This window comes from Grus americana, chromosome 14 (assembly GCF_028858705.1).
Source record: "Grus americana isolate bGruAme1 chromosome 14, bGruAme1.mat, whole genome shotgun sequence".
NCBI classification, from domain to species: Eukaryota; Metazoa; Chordata; class Aves; order Gruiformes; family Gruidae; genus Grus; species Grus americana.
This window is the reverse complement of record NC_072865.1, coordinates 13,146,765-13,163,517: the sequence shown is the minus strand read 5'-3', so window position 1 is coordinate 13,163,517 and position 16,753 is coordinate 13,146,765. Positions and strand designations below refer to the sequence as shown.

At 43.2% G+C, this 16,753-nt stretch overlaps 1 long non-coding RNA gene across 1 annotated transcript; it reads right to left on the bottom strand.

The window, feature by feature from the left end:
* Nucleotides 1-3,635: 3,635 nt before the first annotated feature.
* Nucleotides 3,636-8,634, bottom strand: LOC129212879 (uncharacterized). The gene is made up of 4 exons (XR_008579312.1): nucleotides 8,242-8,634; nucleotides 6,606-6,659; nucleotides 4,920-5,151; nucleotides 3,636-3,751 (listed from the first exon to the last, which is right to left on the bottom strand). It is a non-coding gene; the product is annotated as an uncharacterized LOC129212879 (long non-coding RNA).
* Between the last annotated feature and the right edge of the window lie 8,119 nt (nucleotides 8,635-16,753).

The following is a 16,753-nucleotide window of genomic DNA, read 5'->3' as shown; positions in this document are numbered from 1 at the left end:
TCTGCAGCCAGCACTGCGTGGATATGAAAACCTTATTCCTTGTACAGCCTGTCCTAGAGCAATTACCATCTGGTTTTCTAAATAATTTAATTTAACTAGGAAACCACTCAAATTTATCTCTAAAACCTTCATCTCAAATGAACAACGTATGTCTGAGAAAATTGCGATGAATGATTCTTGATAATGCCCAGTGTCACTTTTTCAGCTAAATTAGCGACACGGGCAGCCAAATCAGCAGAGCTCAGCGCAGAGCGCGTTGTTTGGCAGGATATCCAACAGCTCCGCTGCTGTGGTATCCAACAGCGTGCCCACCTCTTTAAGGTTGTAATTGTTTTCTTAGGCTGTTGATTCAGTCAACCAAACAACAGAAATTAAAAATATGCTTCTTTAACTATTTCTCTCGCTGGGAGGGAAACCTCTGAACAAACATTTTTGCAAAGTAACTGTCTTGTGGTACCCACAGCCCAGTTCAGTCCCACCAATGTGTCAGTTGACTCTGTGAGACTGCCATTACAGGAAAGAAAAAACAAATTAACAAACAAATTAACAAAAGTAACATCTTGTTAAGGCCCTCAAATAAGAGGCAACTCATTCTGCAATTTTGAAATAGGATACTGTAGCAATAAATTTTGCCTGTCTGACTTTTCTGATTGGTGACTGGAGTGCTGCTTGCTACGAAGACCCTTGCTGATGTTAAGCAAGACTTTTGCCAGCAGCCCAGCCCTTCTGTCGTAATCACTCCTCCAACCTCAAGCAGGAAAAAAGAAAATCAAACGATCATCAGTGAAAACATAATATGGTAAAACGGAGAAAGGGTCAGGAAGAATAAAGGGTGGAAGTGCCCAGCCCTTGGGGCAGTGCCCCCGCCTGCGGTAAGTGCGCAGCATTTCTATAGAGTTTCTATAGGAGCTGGCACTACCTGGGCACCAGCGTGGTCTGCACGCACTGCTGGGGACACCTCACCTGGGCAGGGTTTGCATTGCACAGTCAGGCGCACTAACGACAGGGAAAAATATGAAAAGCCCCTCCACGAGACGCAGTAAATGGACCTGTGGTAGCTCTAAGCTAGCTCAGGCACTGCTGGTGGCCCCACTGGGGCAGCCCCCACCCAGGCCAGGAGGGCAGCTGAGCACTGGGGTGCAGCGTGGGGTGCTGCGTGGGGTGCTCCCCAGCCCCGTGCTCACAGGAAGCTAAACCCACCTCTCCCACTTCTGGGCTGCAGAGCTGCCAGCTTCCCGGGAGATGAGGATGGAGAGCAGACGTCCCCAAGGCAGGGACACAGGTGAATGTGCTTTAAGATTGCGATCTCAGACCTGGGAACCTGCAGCACCTGCTGCAGCAGGCAGCTCCGCTCCTTCCCAGAGCTCTGGGATGGACCTGTCCCAAAGGGCTCCCTGGGGTGGACAGGCCAGCTGAGCTCTCCACCAGCACAGCCGGTGTTTCAGCGAAATCCCTGAAGGGCAGGTATGGACCGGTGCACCCTCATAATTCCACAGTCATTTTCAAGGTAAGTTGGCTTTAAAGTTTTTTAACTAAGTAGGAGAAAAGGTCAAACTCACTCTCAATTTGCCTGCAGAGTTTAATATCATCGCAGTGCATTAGTTCTCTCTGATCTTAAAAAAACACAACACTAGTTTCAGCCACATTCTGCTTTGACCCTTTATCAACATCACGTGTGCCATCCTCCAATCCTTTCAGTGTCATTCCTGGAGTTCCCCCCTCCCTCTGAGAACTCATTTACTCAAGGATTAAATTCATGCATTTGCAAACAAGAAGACAGCCCATAAAATTATATTGTTCTGCCTTTGCAAGAGCAGTGAGGAGGTGAGTCTTTTCAACAGGCCATAAATCTACCTTTTGAAAAAACATTATTTTTACCTATTCCAGCAAGGTCACTTAGTACCTCATAGCTTGGAGATCTTATTACACCAGAATTAACTATTCCTACAGGACAGATACTTAAAAGGCAATCATGATATAAAGTTTTACTGCTACACCAAAAGGCAAACCTTTTTAGAGTGATTAAGTAATGTTAAGTGCCTGAAGACTATTCTTCCATAAGTTTCCTTTTGAATTAAATATGTTTTAACAGGAAAAGAACATAAAGATCCTAAAGCCAGCAAGTTAATGGAATGTGTAAATTCTTTGCATTTTCCTTATCATCCCCTACTTTTATTCTCTATGTTGCCATTACTACTTTTCTTTTTAATACAACATCTACGTTTGTCTGAACATACAACCAAAGATTGAGACTTTAATGCTTCTTAACCAGTCAATGATCTACTGCAGCCTCACATGAAATCCAGATACTATTCAAATGAGCTCATCATGGGTGGTAATTAATTAGCACTGATGGGGAACTTGAAATAAAATATGAATATGGTCACATTTCATTAAAAGCATAATGTATCTTCTTCACCCTTATTTAGTTAAATACATTTTCCCCACAGCTAGTGGAAAAATACATCTCTCACAGCTACTCTGACATCTGGTTACTTGAAACAAGAGGGCAAAATGGAAGATGAAGTCATTCTAGAGATCTTGAGATTAAAAAAAAAACGGAAAACTCGCAGCCAGGAAGGATGACAGTGACAGCAGAGGCAGCCATACACTCAAACTCAGCAGAAGCTTTCAGGTTAAAACTGGCCCCCTGTGTCGCAGGGCATGAGAGCCGAGGGTTTCGGAAGCAGGGCCGTGGGCTGCACGCTCTGCAGAGCAGTGGGGCGTTTTGCTGGCTGGGCAGATCTTGTTCATCCCCTGTGACAGCACTGCCAGGTGCAGCCGCAGACCGGCCTCACACCCGCCTGCGCGTTTGCTGGTAGGTCACCGGTCAGCGAGAAACTTCTCGGCATGATGAACCCAGATCTCAACATTTAAAACCCAGGCCATCAACCTGTAAAACCCCTACCTGACCTTTCTGGCCTTCTCCATTTAAAAGTTCCCCATTTCTTGACTTTCCCTCTTTCCCGCATTTCTGCAACTTTCCCACAGAGGAAGGGTCCGCAGGTCCCCACATCCCCCAGCCGGGCTGGCTGCTTGCCCTGGCCCGTCTGACCCACTCAGCCCAGGGCAGGCAGCCTCCCCTGCTCCGCACAGTAATTCAAATTCCTTCCCCGACTCGTTGCTCTATAGGAGCTGCATGGTATGCTGGGCCTTGGTGAGCCCACCTTGTCCCCACCCAGGGTTATACCACACCAAAACCAACCAAGCCCTTTCTGTACTGACTGGGTCTTCTTCCATCTCTCCTACTGACAGCAGAGCAGCTCTGCTCACAAATTAAGGATCAACAAAAAAAGTCTTGACTCCGTTGCTTAGGTACAAGGCAAACGCTGCCCATATCTTAACACACCTTAAATATTGTTAATCCCTTTCAGTAAAGCTAATATGCATGTTCACAGGCAAGGAGTGTTCACATGCAGAGAAGTCATTAATCTTTCTTTGCTCTATAAAATTATGTTCACCACTGAAAAACCCAAGACCAAAGTTATGGTGCAGGCTGAAAGAAAAAGCACACCTAAGCTTTGTTCTTGAGCTAAACTCTGCCAGTATCAAACAGTTCACATCAGACACAGATACACTGGTGCTAAGCACACCCTGCTCCAAGATTACATCCCGGGCTCTCACCACATCAGCGAAGACCAGCGGCAATGTCAGATGAGGAACTGCCTGTAGGTAATTCCTTCTCCTGAACCCTTCAAGATGATGAATGCATCAAGTGCGTAATGCCTTCAGCCCAGCAACTACACAGACACTTTCATTGTTCCCCCACCAAAACAGGAAAAAAGAAAAAAGGGGAAAAAAAGAAAAAAAAAGTTTAAAAAAATCTGGAATGGTTAATTTGTATTTGAAAAAAAAATTCACATCTCATGATGAATCAGTATTAGCCCAAGCACATATTTCGGGCTTGGCAGAAGCAAGTGCATTTGTTCCCAATATGCTTTCTGAAACTCTCAGTTATTTTCTGGATGCATTTGTAATTTCAAGCAGTAGTTATATTTCTACTGCCAATGTCTATGTCACGAATAACAAACATTCAATTTCCTCTCCTGTAGAATTATTCCACTCTGCTTATCTGGAGGTTCAATTCTGTTGTCTCCATTTTAATCACATTTTCCAACAACACGGTACTTTGTGCAACAGAGCATTTTCCTTCATGAAAGATAAAAATGATTGCACATTCCATTTCATTTTTTGACCTAAAACTTAATGATGGTTTTTGCATTTTTTCACTAATTTAAAGAAAAAATACATGGCAAAATACATACCAGGCATAAATCACTAAGAAAAACATATATTTACACCTAGTTGACCATCTATGTACGTTGCAGCTGGTTAAAACAGTAATATGGAAAATTGCATAATGAAAATGTTATTTCATATTTTTAAAAAGTTCTAGCCACCAGCAATAATAATGGAGACTTTAACACTAAGTATTATTTTTAGTAATCTCTACAGCATATACGTAAGTATAGTTACAACATAGTATAGTTTCAGTTATACTCACAATAAGCCATAATAAGTCAGAGCCCTGGAGACAATTTCAGCAAGTTTTTTGCATTGAAAAATACAGACATTTATGGGCTGCATACTTTTTTTTTAATATTTTCTCAGATGACAGGATGAAACACAGTGTAGAGGAATGTAAACAATCTAAAACACGTATCTTGCACGTTGACACAACTGCAGTAACAGCTGTATTAACAGTGCCCAGATGTTGTAAGAAACAGGAGGGATAGCTGGAAAGCCAATTTTCAGCATGCTAATAAGGGTAATGAGAACTGAGAAGGTGAAAGCCCTTCCAAGTCTGTGAAACTCCATTTCTCTCTATTCTTTATAATTTCAGCAATAAATTTTTACTCTAAACAACCAAGAAGTTCCTGACGAGCTGACTAACAATGAGGACGAAGGAAAAGGCCTACCTCTTTGGATACGGAGCTGTCTCCTAACCCAGCAATGCTTTCTCCCTTGGTCAGGATCTCAGATCACTGTAACCACGGCAGATGCTGGAGGTGACACGCACGCTGTCTCCCAGCCTGTGAAAAGGCAGGCAGGGTGGTGAGATGAACTGTTCATCTGAACCAATTCCTGATAAATGTAGTGGAACGGAGCGAGCTCAAAATGACTGGTCAATCCATATGTTTCAGATGTCATCTAAATACTCAAAAATAGAGGAAGAGGAAAGAAAAGTAAACACAACAGAGTAGATGGCCATTTCTTGTTCCCTTCCAATTTCCACATTTTTAATAATTCAAAAGAACTAGCAATGTCTCAACGGCTGAAAGTACACAGATATTTACAGTATTTGTCACTGCATAACTACTATACTATATAATACTAACCCAAAACGGTTGGGCTCTGTATAAGCAGTTAAAAAACAAACAGGCAAACATCAATGAACGACCTTTTTGTAACCCTCCCATTATTTAAGAGAGGAACGTGACGATCACCCAGCAAGGAGTTTATTCTGTAATAACTGTGATGTTAATAATCCATTAGAAGGCACAGATTTTTTTATCCTTCAGACAGGTTCAATATACAAATACTTGAAATAGATTACTGTATTTGTATTTTATATTGTAACTATACTGTAGTTATTGAAAATAAAGTAGTCTATGAATAGCAAACAAACTTTCAATACATACACGGCCTGTTTCAATATTAATTCACTGAAATAAATCAATGTAATATTAGAATAATGAAACAGCTCAAGAAGCGTGGAAACTGGTCACAGTTGATTCAGACAAAGGTATGTGACGGTTAATAAAGTAGTCTGAGAGCAATGAATTGTGACCCAGTTAAGGCACCCGAACCACTGCGAGCTATTCAGACAGCGTTACACAACCTGTGGGCTGTGGACCACTGCTGTCAGACACCAGAAACTGGTCCATGAACAATCTCATTGAAGATGATGAAAAAAATCACATCTTTCGCCACGCTGTTGGCAGCGATGCACGAGTGCTGGCAGACAGAGTTGGGAGCCAGTTTCGGGATGCTGCCAGGGACTGCCTGCAGGTGCAGACGGCTCCTTTTTGGGCACATGAAATGGTCCAGGATTTTTGTTTCAAAGGGGGTCCATTAGAAAAGGCTGAGAAATGCTGACACAGCCAGCCTGCGGGGACCTGGCGCTGCCTTCCCTGGGACACGCTCGCCTCCAATTCAGGATTTGAAATCTTGTTCCCCTTGAGCTCACCAGATCTGATTTTAAAGAAAATAATTTTAGGTGCTATTTAGATTCAACATAGCGACATATATTTAGCCAAGTGTGTTGACTACAACTAATGATTGCAGGGAAAAGTAAAAGACATTGTTTGATGCATGCACAGAGTTTTAACATAAGATCACTAGAGTTGCCAGTAGGGACTGGGCTATCCAGTATCCGCTAAAGGATTAAATGCAGCTTTGGATCAATTTTTTTCAGACTTCTTGTTACCAAATTCTCCCAAGAAGGTCACAGGTAGTCACTGACATATTTGAAACCTCTGTCTTGCAAAAGAGCCCCCATTGCAACCTCAAGCCCTTGTCCTGCTATCACGGCAATCCTCAAAGTCCCTCTCCCGCGGGAGCTCCAGGTCCCACCTATCCAAGAACAAAACTGTTTTAAGCACCTGTGAAGCCCTGCTCCTGAAGCAAATTCAGATGGAGTGCAGATACCTGAAAAGCTGCAGAAGAGAGAGTAGCTGAAGGTTTGCTCACGACATTAGGGACTTGGTTCAAAAATCATACACAAAATTTCATTACTGAAAATTTAATTTTCTCCTTTCTTTTTAGTTATGGAAAAAGATGGAGAATGTGTTTAATTTGACCAATAAAAAGACATAAAAGTATACATATTTATCATCTAAGTAATTCACATTTCATCACCATTTCCCACAGAAAATAAGATCTCAACATCCTCCCAGATGACTGTGAAATATAGCCGGTCCCGATAATGGTCTGCACCAAAGCTATGGCAATTAGCAATTTTTTCATCCACTAGCTAAAAAGAAGAAAAACAAGGCAAAAGAAAAATGGCATTTGGCTGAACCTGGAATGATTTTTTTAAAAATTAATTTCTGAAGAGAAAATACATTCATTTTAGGTACATTACAAGGTATTTTTTGGCCTAAAACAAACAACTTTGTTTCTTTTTTGCTATTATTATTATTGCATGAGGGCAATTAAAAAAATGAAAACAGTATTTTTAAAGAAAAAAATTAAAGTTTAATTCTGAAAAATGTTAAAATATTTTTACTTTTTGCTTATTTGCTCGATATTATTTGCTGCACTCAGTTGAGCTTTGTAAATAATTTCAGTTCATTCAAAACTGTGTTTTTCAGCAAGCAAACTATTCAGAAAAAGACAAGAGTAACTGCCTGTCTCTAATCAGGCTAATAGATGGAGGGATGGGAGCTGCCTTATCCTGCAGACTCCAGAAACCCATCTCTGTACCTTTCCATCCCAACGGGGAATTTGTTGGAAATTCCACCACAGAAAATTGTGGCGTTTCCTCCATCCCTTTTTTCCATACTGTAAAACAAACTTTTGGATGCCTAGATAAGCTCAGAGCACGTAGATGAAAAAATAAACAAACCGTCTTCAAAAAAGTAAAGGATCAATGCGAAAGAAAAGCAGGTATAGCCAGTCAAACCCCTCGGCTGCAATCAAACATTGTACTTTCAAAATCAGTGGCATTTGATGGAGAGAGAGAAAAAATATGTACACCAACTAACTCACATCCTCTCCCCATTTAAATAGTTGTTATTTAAGTGGGTTAAGATACAAATTTAAAAGAAAAAAATGAATATACATAAATGGTAATGCAAGGAAAATATTAATGCACTTAATGCTACCACCACCCCTTGTTTCTGAATTGCCATTGGATTCAGAATAAAGTCATAACAGCGCTGGAAGGACAATAGCAAAAAATTCCTGCCCAGTGAAGCGAAGCATTAGAAAATGCGCAGCTTCCCTGATATAACAGTATTTAAAAGTCATTCTAAATTTCTCATCACTTTAGCATAAACATAACTCAAAATTACTTAAAACACTTGATCTTGAGTCTGCTGCTGTTTACAAAATGTAAATCCATCAAAGCTGACAGAATTACTCTGTTTTAAAGCTGGAGGAATTGAGGAAGAACTTGGCATTTCGATTCAATCTTTAATGTGCAATTTACCTTTCACTCATACAAAGCGTACTGGCTCTCAGGCAGAAGATAAGCATGTAATAAATCAGCTTACTTTTTTTTCAGCTCTTACTCACAGTGGAATCCCCAAAATTCATTTTATTTTATCTTTTTCCCACTCTTCAGCTTTTTCTCTTTCATTTTCCTTCCTCCTCTTCAATCACCACAGGTTTGCATTTCTCATTTTCTATTTTACATCACTCCGCTTTGTTCTCTACAATGGAAAGACAGGCAGAAAGGCAGGCAGGCAGACAGACAGACAGCAGGGAGAGAGATACAGCCAGTCCAAGGTAACAATCTCGGACACCCACATTCTGGAGGATCTGTTTCTCTCTCAAAAACATTTTAACTTTATAAAGGGAAGGGAATCAAAACTCATTTGCATACGGGTTCATTCCATCTATTCAGCTCACATGTTTATAGCTCTGGAAAGTCCCTTTCTGATTCCCTGGTTGATAAAGAGCCAGGAAGGTAACGCAACAGCAGGGAGAGGTGAGAACTGTTTTGCTGACCTTGCAAGCGGGGCTTAAATGAAGCGCTCCATTCGCCTTGCTCGGAGGACCCAACTGGGAGATTTGGGTGCTTTTTATCCTTTAGATTTCAAGGCTCAGACCATGCATGTAGAGCTAAAGATTCAAGTCGGAGAAACCCCCACTCTTGTGCAGGAGGAAGCTCTGGTCAGGCGCTCAATACTTCAGCTTCCTGTCTGTACACTCCGCGGTCTAATCTGGGGAAATCCTGAAAACATTATCAGATGCCTGATAAGCTCTTTAGCTTTCAAGTACATAGTGATTCAGTTTCGGTCAAAACCTCATTTGAATACAGTTTTAAAATCTAAATAAAAAGTGAGACCCTAATGGAGAAGAGATTAGACTTGTAGTCTAACATCACTGGTATCCAGAATAATTTGACAGATGTTTAAAACTGGCATAAACAAATCTACTTTTCCATACCTGCTTCAAGATGCTCTGTGTGTGCAATTCAAGCTTATTAAATAGGAGTGGAATTACATCTGCGTAATTAAATGGCTTTGTTTATCCACAAATAAATAATGCAGCAGAAGCAGCGGCACGGATTGCTTACTCCATCCATCCTGATGCTGTTCACCATTGACTTGAGGCAGATTGTTTCTGAGACAGAGTGACTGCTTGAAACTCTGGTGCCCACTTATCTGACAGGCTTCTCCAGCAAGGCTGGCAATCCTTGTTTTGTTCAGTGTAGACACACGTTTCCCGGGCATTAGACAGATGTTTCCAAACCCATTTCACAGCCACTCATCGCAGGCTAACAGCAGGCTCTACTCTTTGTGGATTTAGCCCTGGAAGAGAAAATCACCACCACTGCAGTCTGAAGCCCCCAACGTTTCCCCGTTCAGACGGGTACTGAATCAGGATTCACCCACAGGAAATCACTCCCACTCCACTGGTCTCCTTCATCTCAGTCAGGCCAGGAGCTTTTCCTGGATACGTTCATGGAGGTTCTCCTTCACAAACAACTTCTGAAGATGTTGGAGGAACTCACTCCATCTATGAGTCTGGAAGCAACTAGGAACATTTTCCCAGGTGCTGCAGGTCTGCAAGCAGTCAGGGTTTAATCTGCTTTCCACTCCCAGAGCATAAAACATATCAAATGCTTTTCATGAGAGCTCTGATGTTTTCTGCTGCACTGACCCTAAGGGTTACCACAAAAACAAGCTCATGTATGGACCAGCTACTTTGGAGAAGAGGAAAATTGGGAAGACATTTATTGTTAATAACCACATTCCTCCAGGTCAGTACAAAGGCTCGGGTTGTCCATATTCAGGGCAAAAGTATGTACCATCTTTTGTTTCATCCCAAGATCTGGTTTACAGATCTCCAACTAGGTTAATACACGAGATACATTTCACGAGAGCAGAGGTTTCAGACACAAAACCACTCATCATTTTAACACCCATATTAAAATATATTAACACTGGAAGGCAGATCCATTGACGCTGAGTACAGATTCAGCTGGGAAATAATCCCAAAGTTTCGAAAGCATCTAGAACTTGGATTTTGTTTTTCAGCAGCATGAGAGACCTAGTGCTGGCTAATAAAACACCATGCCTGAGCTTTCAGATGCTGCCCTGGGTCAAGTCTGGGCACGGAGAAGCAAAAGCCTTAGTAAGACTTATCAATAAGGATGCTTAAATGAATTTGCATGAGTCATTGCACAGGAAGAGAGGAACAGTCATACTTCAGGCTGGGATTCAGCTGTATTTGCAGCGCTCACTGGTACAACTTTCAAAATGCATCCTTGTTCTAGCCCCAGGTTTAAAAACCTCTTTGTAAAAGACACTGAACTAAATTAATCTGTTCCCTGCTGACCAATACATCCTTGCTGGTTCTTTAAGTGACGATTATTCATGTTTCCTCGGTCCCAAAAGGTAGGTTTCATTATGTGCGTGTGTCACAGCTGGATAACCTAAAGCAGAAAGTAGCTAAACACAACCTGAGTCCCACGGCGAGAGAATCACATTCCTCAGTCCTCGGCACATCTTCCAAGCAAAAGCAGAAAAGTGACCAGTAAAGCCTAAACATTTACACAGGCCTTTAGAAGGGAAAGATGACAGGACAGTCACGTGAAACAACAGCAAAGGCTAAAGGGGGGGCAAAGAAAGCTGGTACCCAGTGACTGTTAAGGGAAGAGACAGACAATATACTGTGTACTGCTCTTGACAGCTGACATCAGTTAGGATGGTTATTATCATTTTAGCATCTCATCTAGAAAGTTTTGACTAACTTGAATTTGTTTTTAGACAGGAAGTCTAGATCTTACCCTAATTCAGTGGCTGGAATTTCTTGAGGCAATATTATGTTAGGCCAAACAAGATAACACTACAGCCCTGAGTGCAGCACTATCAGAAACACAATGCTGGTCATGCAGTGCTTTCTAAAGACATAAAATCACAGCCCAGGTGCTGGTATCATCACCACCAGGTAGTTCCAGCTTATCTGCTTTATTTATTGGTGTTCACTGTATTCTGTATAAATATAATGCTCTGACTTCCTTCTTTCACTGGGAAGAAGGTCCTCCCAGAAGGCAGGATCTCTCCCAAGCTAGTTAAAAATCTTTACAGCAGTATAAAACATGCAGGCATCAGAGATAAATCAGGTCCTGTATATAAAATATCTTTCACAAAAATATAGCCTTCAGAAAGCACAGTAGACATATAGTCACTTCTTGTATGATTTCATAAATCTTCCATCCCTGCTTATAGTATTTCTTTGTGACAGACAGTGAGATAATACCGTGAGTTATGAATTCCAAGAGGAGCTGGAGCTTGGTCCCATTGAAAACTACGGCAAAATCCACATTACTTTTGAAGAAACTTGAATTTCTCCCGCAACACTGTTAAAAGCAAACTTTCGCTTGGCTTCCCTTGAGAGATAAGTTCTGTGGGTCTTTTTCTACAATATAGAGCTTTATACAAGCATATATATTATTTTTTACTTTTGTGCATCTAGTTGTCAAGTTTCTTTAAACTGAATTGACTTAGGAATTTTATGAGCTCTTCCACTGATTAGTCTCATTGCTTTAATACCCAATACACTGATTCCAAAGAGATTGGGCTGACAGAGAAACCTAGGAAATACTTTATAAATCATGCACCTTTCACAGACCACATTTACAAAGGCTATGGTCATATCACAAGCCAGGTAGGATTTGATTAGCCAATTCTTATTTTGCACTGTGATGGGCATATAAATTAGGACAGAGTGCTCGCACCTCTTATGCAAGCAGTGAAGAGCTATGTCAGGCATACTTGGGCAGCAGGGTCAAGAGGGGATGGTAGAAACAGCCTTTCTGCACGTTCCTGATGACCCGTGCAGCCTCCAGAAGCCGCAGAGCTCCTGGACATGGCTCACAAGAGAGGGAGGAACATGCCAAGACAGGAGAGCTGCAGCTATCCTCCATGACATGTTTTTCTAAACTGGGAAGCGTTCCCAGTAGGAAATGCCTGCAGAGATTAATACAAAGGCATTAACCTTCCCCCCAGAGTCTGTTTGTGTACGTGAGTGCATGTACATGCACATATTTCTTATCCTAAAGGAAGAATTTTGCTCCATAGTTGCACAGAGGGCTTGGATGTGCCCTCCACCAGCCCACCACCCCTGCAGCTTTGCTCTGGGTCCCCCACAACAGCCAGATTATCTGTCCTGGAGTCTTAAAACCCTGCCAGAGTTATTCTACTCAGGTTTATCACTCTCTCAATTATTTTGCTGTGACTGGCTTTAACATCTGTGAAAGCGAGACTGTGAGAGCCAGCACAGAGTCAGACCCCACACAAACTGCAGCGCGCCCACAGATCTGCCGCCACACCTCAGCCCTGGCTTGCAGCACCTCTGCTGCCTCGCTCCTGCCTGTGATAAATCCTGGGTTCGCGTGCACCCTGCGCTTGTGACAAATGGCTCTCCCGCAGATGAATGCAGCATTTCAATGGGTAAAAAATTAAAAAAAAAAAAATCTACTGCTACCCTATGAGCCAGCTTGAGTGAAAAGAAATGATGCAAAGTAGTATCAGGCAGCACAGTACATTTTCTGTAACAAGCTTCATAGATGGCTTCACTCGATGCTTTGCAGACAGAAGTTAAAGAAAACAGGAAGGTTTAAAATGAGTTACGAAGGCAGGAAGTGAGTCAGCCCTGAGCAGGAGGGACAGCAAACAGCAACCCCTTCCACTGCAGACTCCCAGCCTCGGGACACCGGCCCAGACGTCCAGACCCAGAGTAAATGAACCTAAGAACAGAAAGCATCAGCAGGGCAGGAACAGAGAGGAAGAGATGCTTCTTCACTGACCACAGCCCAAAGGAGGGAAGATTTTCACCATGCAGAGGATTGTCTTCTAACCAGTTTGCCTTCTCCTTGTAGAAGCAGCCTAACCACCAAGCCAGCAGCTCATCCCCTCCCCGTCCAGGCACACCGAAGCCTCCTGCATGCTTCTGCTCAGGAGGAGCAGCTAAGAAGAGTCCTCCAGAATAACTCAGCGGGGATCAGGATTTCAAGTCCCCTCAAGCATCTTGAAATTTGAACACTGGCCTCTCACACACACAGATGAGTATCGTGCTATTGGAAATAGAAACACCAACACCTCCTCCTTAGTTGCCATCCTATTCTGCCTGCGTCTCACGTGAGAAGAAATTGTTCTGAAAATACTGTTACATCAGCCTCCACAGAACAAGGAGGCCAAGGAACATCTTAGCAGGGCTTAGGGATAAATGAGACTCTAGCTGCTTGCCTAGAAACAGATGCTTATCAGAGAATTCATCTGGAGTAAACAGAAGAGCCATAAGCCATTACTGCTACCGCAGCTCAGCAGCATTATGGCAGGAGTTCTGAGGATCTGCATTTTGGGGATAGGCCCAGGTCCTTTTGTAGGTGTATCTCCAGGAACACAAATTACATCTAAAAATAGAACCTGGGTTCTGAAGTCACACAGACAGCTTTGAAGATTATACTCTAGATATTTGACAGTATTGCCCATCCCACAAAAATGCTGCATTCCTGGTTGCAGTACCAGAAAAATCACACTCAGCCCTTAAGCCTGGACAGTCGCGCAAGCACCGAGACCCCAGACTGGTAACGAATTCCCACCAACTTTGCAAGCTCCTAAACAGGGGAAAATAGTTAAAGAATTAGCAGTTCCACAGGTAGTGCATCAGGTTCCTAGTATGTTGGCCTCTGCTTCAAGCATACTGTTGAAGCTAATAGGAGGACAAATCATTTTTTGCTCTCTGTATTAAAAATAGGATGCTAGTTCCAACAGAAAAAAAAAATCTGGAGAAGGGCAAACAGAACTGGCTGAGTTCCAGCACTAGAAAACGCCCTTGCCCCTCTGCTTCTTCCGAGAATAATCTGTAAAGCAGCAAAGCACTGTAGCAAAAGACTTAAGAGTCACAGCAGGGTCACATACACCAGGTTAGGGAACCAGGACACAACTGAAGTACAATATGAGCTTCCTCGAGGCAATTAGATTTCAATGCAAAGCATTTCCAGATCCTTCCTAGTTTCAAAAGAAACTCAGAATAAGGCGTGGGAAGATGGGCACAGAAGAACAAAACACTTCAGAGAAAGGTTTACTAACACTGAAAGAAGCTGTTGAGAACTTCTTATCTGAAAAAAGGCTAGGGTGAGACTGGGTAGAAGGTAAAAAGCAAAATCCAAGTACCTGGTTGCGACTTGCAAGTTTTGAACTTCTTCCAGTGGAATAATTTTCTTAGAAAAGTGCTGTGCTGTTGGAATCAATTTCCCACAGGAATGTTTCCATTTTCATTTTGATTTTTTTCTCTCACACGTGCTTTGATAGGTCAGCACACTTCTGGAACCAGGGGACATTGCATTTACAAAATGAAGTTTCATTCCTAAGTTTTACAGAGTAAGATTTTGTGAGTCAGCTTGGGAATTAGAAGTCTTGGTTTCATAAGAATGGGACACTTTAAATGACAATTTTAAATACTTTAAAAGAATTTATAAGCTCCTTCACAAAATCCAGGAAATGAAACATAATAGGCTCTATTCCAAGCAAAGGATCATGCAGCTGCTAAAAAGAGCTCTCAAGGGTTCTGTATTTTTCAAGAAAGAAGGTGATGGGCAAGGACCTTAGGAAGAAAACTGCATGGACAAACCTTTTAGCTGAAAAGAGGTTCAGAGCAAAGAAACCGTCACTCACCATTTGCTGCTGGATATGTTTAGATGAACAGAATTTGGGGTACGTTCCCTGAAAATGAACAGAATCCATCAGAGAGAATCACAACTTATTTTTCCTGCTTGGAGTTTCCACAAGCAGCAGGTACAGAGAACCCCAACTCTGGCTAATCAGATTTTTAAAAGGAGGTTGCTACCATGCTGAATGAAATGCAAAACCCTCTGAACTAATAAATTCCAGCAGCACCTTGTATTTGATTAAAGAACAAGATGATAGATTAGCTAAACACGATGTTAGTTTATTGATTCCTGAAGCTGGAATGGTTCTGCTTACCTGGCTTACAGAAAACTGAAGCCAAACAATAACTGATTCAAGCTTGGTTTTGTTGTTGATTTTTTTCTCATTCCAAAACTGAGTCATAGAGACTTTGCAGAACTTGCACTGGAACAACAGCCAAAGACAATGTTCCTGCTGAGGAAACAGTTCCGCTGAAAGCTGATACCCCTGACGGGGACATCCCAGCGCAGCACTGTTTGTGCCTGCTGAGATCTGCCACTGCCTGTCCCTCTTGAGCCAGACGATTCACGCACACGTGGCACGGCCGTTCTACCACTGCTGTGCAGATGTGCTGCTCTTCAGACCCCAGCAGGGACCTGTTCACCACACAGACGGCTCACACCTGCCCAAGCTGCTTCAGAAGGCAGACTCACCCACATTACCCCACAGGCTGCAGAGCCCTGTATTGCTCTGCAAAGCAGTAAGGGGCTGCAAGGCCCTGCAGTTGGGATTTCCCTGCAACAGTCCCAGGGACATCCCTCGCTGCAGGGACAGGCACACATCGGTGTCTCTGTTGATAGCTGGGAGTTTACTAGAGAAGGAAGAACAGGACACTTCGTGTCTCCAGGAACTCTGCTCACCCTCCCCTGTGCTCCCACTGAGGCACAGCTCATCTTCTCTCCATCTTCTGAGGTGCACGCTCATGCTGTAGCTGGAAAAAAACCACTGTGCAGAATGTGAACGTTTCCAAGGATTTTAGCTTAAACCCACTGATATCCAGTATCCCAGCTAGCTATTTATGGAAGATTAACAGCAGCATCTTGCTTGGATGTCAGAAGAAATTTGAGCAGCAGCAGTGGAGAGAAAAGTGTCAGAAAAATGTTATCAGGCACTCTGTTGTTGCACAGCAATCACATTGTCACAGTTCACAAGAATGTATGTTTGTTTGGGATTTAAAGAAAGGGTCAACCTGTGTCCTGTGGGAAAGCAAGGGTCTATAATTCAGGATCAAGGAGGATTCTCCTTCTTATTGGGATCCACATCGCACACACAGACTGCTGTGGCCACAGAAAGAGACAGCGATGGGAAACACGGGGAAGCCCTGCCGAGAGCCGTGGCTGGCGAAGCACGCGGAGCAGCACTGTCCGCAGAAGCCATGAGGCAGAGGCCCTGCGCCTCTCAGCACTGGGCTCTGCGCTGCAGCTGCACCCTGCAACAAGGCCTCAGAGATGCAGCCCCGCAAAGAGAGGAATTTTGGAAAAGCTGATGTCTGTCCTTTCCCGCTGTCGGGCAGCAGGGCCTCCCTCTAGCGGCTCAGCTTGCCAGGAACGGCTGACTGACAGCCCGGAAAACCCTGCCTGCCAAAAGCCTCATCCTCCCCGCATCCCCTCCTGCTCAGCCCCTGGGCTCGGTACAGGGGTGCCCCTTCCTATCCCCGGCTCCTTTAGCCCCCTTTACCCCTCCTCACACCCAGAGCTGTCAGCCATGTCCCTACCCCTCCCCTCTTGTCTTTCCACCGCACCCACACCAAAGCCCCTCAGATGCTGTTACCAAGGTCTCTGCATCCTTCCACAGCCATCCTGCTGATCATTCACAGTGATAACACCCTGTTTCACCAGTGAAATACACGCTATCCTCAAGTAACC